This window comes from Sphaeramia orbicularis, chromosome 15 (assembly GCF_902148855.1).
Source record: "Sphaeramia orbicularis chromosome 15, fSphaOr1.1, whole genome shotgun sequence".
Lineage (NCBI taxonomy): Eukaryota > Metazoa > Chordata > Actinopteri > Kurtiformes > Apogonidae > Sphaeramia > Sphaeramia orbicularis.
This window is the reverse complement of record NC_043971.1, coordinates 1,154,665-1,161,900: the sequence shown is the minus strand read 5'-3', so window position 1 is coordinate 1,161,900 and position 7,236 is coordinate 1,154,665.

The window sequence follows — 7,236 nt, the reverse complement described above, 5'->3', positions numbered from 1 at the left end:
AGAAGACCAGGACCAGCTCCTAGGAGACAGAGACAAAGACCAGAAGACCGGACCAGCTCTAGGAGACAGAGACACATACCAGAAGACCAGGACCAGCTCTAGGAGACAGAGACACAGACCAGAAGACCAGGACCAGCTCTAGGAGACAGAGGTATGACCAGAAGACCAGGACCATCTCTAGGAGACAGAGGTAGGACCAGAAGACCAGGACCAGCTCTAGGAGACAGAGGAAGGACTAGAAGACCAGGACCAGCTCTAGGAGACAGAGGAAGGACCAGAAGACCAGGACCAGCCTTAGGAGACAGGGGAAGGACCAGAAGACCAGGACCAGCTCTAGGAGACAGAGGTAGGACCAGAAGACCAGGACCAGCTCTAGGAGGACAGAGTGTAGGACCCAGAACACAGGACCAGCTCTAGGAGACAGAGGAAGGATCAGAAGACCAGGACCAGCTCTAGGAGACAGAGACACAGACCAGAAGACCAGGACCAGCTCTAGGAGACAGAGACAAAGACCAGAAGACCAGGACCAGCTCTAGGAGACAGAGACAAAGACCTAGAGACCAGGACCAGCTCTATAGAGACATAGACACATACCAGAAGACCAGGACCAGCTCTAGGAGACAGAGACACAGACCAGAAGACCAGGACCAGCTCTAGGAGACAGAGGAAGGACTAGAAGACCAGGACCAGCTCTAGGAGACAGAGGAAGGACCCAGAAGGACCAGGACCAGCTCTAGGAGACAGAGGAAGGACCAGAAGACCAGGACCAGCTCTAGGAGACAGGAGGTAGGACCAGAAGACCAGGACCAGCTCTAGGAGACAAAGGTAAGACCAGAAGACCAGGACCAGCTCTAGGAGACAGAGGTAGTACCATAAGACCAGGACCAGCTCTAGGAGACGATACACAGACCAGAATACCAGGACCAGCTCTAGGAGACAGAGACACCAGACCAGAAGACAGGACCCAGCTCTAGGAGACAGGAAGGACCAGAAGACCAGGACCAGCTCTAGGAGACAGGAAGGACCAGAAGACCAGGACCAGCTCTAGGAGACAGAGACACAGACCAGAAGACCAGGACCAGCTCTAGGAGACAGAGGAAGGACCCAGAAGACCAGGACCAGCTCTAGGAGACAGAGGCAGGACCAGAAGACCAGGATCAGCTCTAGGAGACAGAGACACAGACCAGAAGACCAGGACCAGCTCTAGGAGACAGGAAGGACCAAAAGACCAGGACCAGCTCTAGGAGACAGAGACACAGACCAGAAGACCAGGACCAGCTCTAGGAGACAGGCAGGACCAGAAGACCAGGACCAGCTCTAGGAGACAGGAAGGACCAAAAGACCAGGACCAGCACTAGGAGGCAGAGACACAGACCAAAGACCAGGACCAGCTCTAGGAGACAGAGGACGAACCAGAAGACCAGGACCAGCTCTATTAGACAGAGGCAGGACCCAGAAGACCAGGACCAGCTCTAGGAGACAGAGACACAGACCAGAAGACCAGGACCAGCTCTAGGAGACAGAGGAAGGACCAGAAGACCAGGACCAGCTCTAGGAGACAGGAAGGACCAGAAGACCAGGATCAGCTCTAGGAGACAGGAAGGACCAGAGACCAGGACCAGCTCTAGGAGACAGAGACCAGAAGACCAGGACCAGCTCTAGGAGACAGGAAGGACCAGAAACCAGGACCAGCTCTAGGAGACAGAGACCAGAAGACCAGGACCAGCTCTAGGGACAGAGGAAGGACCAGAATACCCAGGACCACTCTAGGAGACAGATGGCAGGACCATAAGACCAGGATCAGCTCTAGGAGACAGAGACACAGACCAGAAGACCAGGACCAGCTCTAGGAGACAGGAAGGACCAGAAGACCAGGACCAGCTCTAGGAGACAGGAAGGACCAAAAAGACCAGGACCAGCACTAGGAGCAGAGACACAGAGCAGAAGACCAGGACCAGCTCTAGGAGACAGAGGAAGGACCAGAAGACCAGGACCAGCTCTAGGAGACAGAGGCAGGACCAGAAGACCAGGATCAGCTCTAGGAGGAGAGACACAGACCAGAAGACCAGGACCAGCTCTAGGAGACAGGAAGGACCAAAAGACCAGGACCAGCACTAGGAGACAGAGACACAGACCAGAAGACCAGGACCAGCTCCTAGGAGACAGGAAGGACCAGAAGACCAGGACCAGCTCTAGGAGACAGGAAGGACCAAAAGACCAGGACAGCACTAGGAGGCAGAGACACAGACCAGAAGACCAGGACCAGCTCTAGGAGACAGGAAGGACCAGAAGACCAGGACCAGCTCTAGGAGACAGAGGAAGGACCAGAAGACCAGGACCAGCTCTAGGAGACAGAGGCAGGACCAGAAGACCAGGACCAGCTCTAGGAGACAGAGGCAGGACCAGAAGACCAGGATCAGCTCTAGGAGACAGAGACACAGACCAGAAGACCAGGACCAGCTCTAGGAGACAGAGGAAGGACCAGAAGACCAGGACCAGCTCTAGGAGACAGGAAGGACCAGAAGACCAGGACCAGCTCTAGGAGACAGGAAGGACCAGAAGACCAGGATCAGCTCTAGGAGACAGGAAGGACCAGAAGACCAGGACCAGCTCTAGGAGACAGAAGACCAGAAGACCAGGACCAGCTCTAGGAGACAGGAAGGACCAGAAGACCAGGACCAGCTCTAGGCTAACACAGCTAACCACGTCCATATAAACCAATGGACCTTGGCTAGGTTAACACGCCTAACCCCCCCTGGTCTTGGATGAAGAGGCTCAGCTCACTGTTGACCACGCCCACATGACAACTAACTCACAGCTGACCACACCCACATGACAGCTAACTCACAGTTGACCACGCCCACATGATAAGTCTGTGAAACCCCACATTTGGACATAAACACCACGGTGTCTGATAACTTTTGTATTTTTGATTTCCAATAAAACAAAGAGCAGCTTTAAATCCAGGAAACACTGATTAGACTCAGTTGTCATTTACTCGTCAACGTCGGAACTCAAAACATTCTGGGTGAAATCAGGAGCGCATCTTTAAGCAGAAGCGTCCGACCTCCATTCATTATTTCTCCGCCTTTTGTCGTCAGCTCTAAATGTGCTCGTATTAAAGCGTCTCTGACAACTTCATTGCTATTTTTAGTCTCGGTTGTTATTACTGTCACTTTAAAGGGCTCAACAGGAATACAGCGCACATGTCCGACTGTTAGCTGACTGTCTGCGCGCCTCACTGCCAAAGCCTGTCAGGACAAGTGGAGGGTAAATATTACCCTTATTAATGCTGAAAGACATCGCACTCCATTTGTGCAAACACACATCAACAGTAAATTACATGGTGAGATCAGTGCTTTCATTTGGACACAGAATGGTCCCGGACAAAATCTTGTCTAATGTGTCACATGTAGGATCTGTAATTGGACAAAAGGCTGTGTGTGTGTGTGTGTGTGTGTGTGTGCATAAGTGTGTGTGCAAAGCTCTTATTAATCTGTCTGTGGCCTTTCACTGCCTTATGAAGTCCTGATTGTGCGTCATTGTTTTGAATATTTATTTGAACACATACCCCATAATCACGCCGGCAAATATGGGGCTTTAAAAGGCGAGCTGCCATTTTCATCATGATGCTAACAAAGTGCATTTGAAATCACTCTGACTTCCCCGGGGCTAAGACATCAGCGCTCCACACAATACCAATCAGAAGGAAAAAAACTCCAAAGCTTCAAGCCCTGACTACATTAATAATATTAATAAAACAGCAGATTGAATGTGTGGGCTCAGAGGTGGGGGGGTGACGTGTCTTGAAATCCTCTAAAGACATGCGTCTTTGTCTCTGACTCTTGTTTCTCTTTTCATTATTGGCTCATTGAAAGTGAAGGCTAATGACAAATAGCGGCTAATTCCTGTAATTATGTGTGTTGTCAGAGGAGAATCTGCGAATGACAGCGTTTCTTTTCGGATCTTTAAGCCGCTGGCTTCGGGGGTGGCATTGTTCCGAACAAAGCCTTTACAGACGGGTCATGAATTATGGAGGTATAGATGGAGGTGGCAGCAGACAAACAGGTCCCCTGCTGAATGCTGGCACAACAAACCTAACCCCTGGCCCTGCCATTGAGTCCACGACAAGAAGCGTTCAGAGCTAAAGAGGACCGACGGGAAGGTCCAACACAGGGAACCAAACACCAACAGAGGGAACCAAACACCACAAACACCAACAGAGGGAACCAAACACCGCAAACACCACATCCTACTGCAGCTTCGACCATAAAACACACACGTCATCTGAGCTCCATGTGAAAACCATGATGAACACCACAGTATGTTCTGACCTCCAGAGTAGGAACGGTAGACCAGACCAGGGTCAGACCAAGGTCAGACCAAACCAGGGGTCAGACCAGACCAGGGTCAGACTGCAGTTAGGTAAAGGTTAGGGTTATGTACCTTCCAAATGTACCATGTATCAAGTATTTCAGTCCAGGGTGAAAAGTAATTAGTGAATGTCCTCTGAAGAATCCCAACCAGAATCAACTCCACACATGTTCACTATCAGTTTAAAAGATAATTCGACAAGTGAAGAACTCACAGGGAAAGACAATGAAAGTTTGAAAGATAGAGTAAAAAGACGGGACTCCAGAACCCTAACCCCTGTGAGGGAAAGGAGTCTGTTCCACAGTGGACACTAACCAGTTAATCAGACCAGATTCAGTCCACACATTGTGTTTGAAGGCCCTGTGTTGTGTGTGTGTGTGTGTGTGTGCGCATGTATTGGTGCACGTGTATGTGTGTATATGTGTATGTGCATGTGTATGTGTGAGTGTGTGCATGTGTGTGTGTGCATGTGTGTGTGTGTGGTGTGTGTGTGTGTGTGTGTGGTGTGTGTGTGTGGGTGGACACTGGTGTGTGTTAAGTGTTCAGACGTACCTTTCCACCTGAACACTCCAGGAGGTTACACAATATTCATTCAAACAAACAAATTCTAATGAACTTACATTCGCTCCGTTTTCACTCGAGGTAAAGCTTTAACGAGCATCGAGCGTGTCAAGCCCCTGTTACGGTCCCGTCATTTCATTGGCTGGCGGTGGCGCTCTGAACCCCGCCATTAACTGGAAGAGAGCGAGTATGTGGGAGGGCAGCCGAGTCCGGCGGCTAAAGGGCCACTTGGACGCCTGGGGTCCCACAGGATTGCCGTAGCAACTACTCTACTTCATAGCTATTTGAGAGAAATCAGCCACACCTATGGGACCCTCTCACCGGTGTCCACGGCGGCCTTCCCCCAGACCCCCAACAACGCACACACTAATGACATCGACGCTGAAAAACAACCTTGGCCTATAGAGGGTGGAGTGGCACTCCAGCGCCACTTCTGTAAGAATAATCCACTCACTGTGCAAATGTATTCTGTGGACGACGGAACAAGTGCCCGTGTTTAGTTTCATATTCCACCACAGAGTGAATCACTGGTGGGGGTGTTTGAGGGGTATTCAAAGAGAAAAAACAAAAAAAAACGTCGCTTTAATGGAAGATAGTTCCCCCTAGGAGAGTTTTTTTCTAACCTATAGAGCAGAAACAACAGGAACATGGAGCTGCAGGTCCAGCTGGACACACATCACACTTCATTCATGCGTTAACCCTTTACAGACACTCATTGAAATATTCTGAAATTCAACAGTTCAACCTTAATGTAGCAAGTGCTATATAATTAGGATTGAATGATTAGCATTACCAGGTGGCTTTGCTATAGGCCAGTTTAGCAATGAATGTTGAGCTTTCCAGGATCGGCTAGCGCAGGGGAATGATTAAACTGATGTACAGAATGTAATGAAAACCAGGAAACATGAGTTGCAAGTAAAAGTGGTACCATGTATTGACAAAAACATATTTTCAATATATACAAAACAAAGGTTTGACCAACCGGTTATATTATTAAGTTCTTTTGTTTGGAAAAAACAACTGTCTATAAGCATTATAAACAGTTCTTAATTTGGGTGCACCTTAAAGAGTTTCAATCTGATGGATCTTTTTTCTGTTCTTCCATACGAAATAACTTTCACACAGGTTTATGGGGTGGGGGGCAAGAGTCCAAAAGTAAATAAGGGAATTGGGCTGGGCAGTGTGTGTTGTGTGTGTGTGTGTGTGTGTGTGTGTGTGTGGTGTGTGTGTGTGTGGTGTGTGTGCGCGCACGCACCTACAGTGCTGGTAGATCAGATCAGTTCAGCAGATCCCAGTTCTTCTTTTCGTTCCTAGCTCGCCATCGGAGTCTCCCATCTTGGAAAAAAAACCTGCCTGAATAACACAAGGCCGACTTCAATGACATTCACTCTCTGGTAATGTTAATCAAACCAAACACAGTCAAATAAATCACAAATCTACAGCTGTATCAAGTTTTGGCATCAAATTCATTATCCAAAGTAATCAAAAAGGCATAATGCCACTTTAAATATTCAAATCTTAATTAATATTCTAAATGCATGGTCACTTTTGTCCATAGTGAACATTAAACTGGTTTTATCGATTACGGATAGTACTTCCGGTTTAGAGGATAACACTTCCGGTTTAACATGCTAATGCTAAGTGCTAACCAGTGTCTGCTAAGGCTAAGCGCAAAGTAGCGACCGCTAAATGGTGGCCGCGGCACAGTTAAATACACCAAGTCCATGCATTTTACAGACACATACACTCGGTAGACAACATATAACAGTGGCACTCAGAGCAGTGCACTGAAATACAAAGGACGATAGCAACAAGCTAACAGCAACACAACTCACCAATTCAGGAATTCAGTTCACTTCTTTCTTTTCCCTTTCTCTCATCCTCAATAGACCTGTATAACTGTAGCGGAAAACACAACTATACATTGAACTGTCCAAGAATATAAATGTGGTGAAGATAAGTGGTTAAACAGGTGAGTATTTCCCAGCTCTGTGACTCCATGTTTGTAGTCCAGGCCACCACAGACACATATCTGTAGACTCCTGTCCATTGGAGAGACTGCCTACAGGGCGGCCATCTCGGTCCAGTGCTACTTACTGCTCCTGCGCATTAAGTCTATAGAGGAAACAGGTGTTTGCACCATTAAAGTGATCATAAATCGCTCATGGGAGGTATTTGGGAAACCTTAAAAAATATGACAACAAGTAGCCAGAAATGTTTTAAAAAAAAAATGTCTACAATAAAAAATAATTTTCCCCATTCACATTAAGGTTTAGTCCATAATCCATAGGCCTACATATT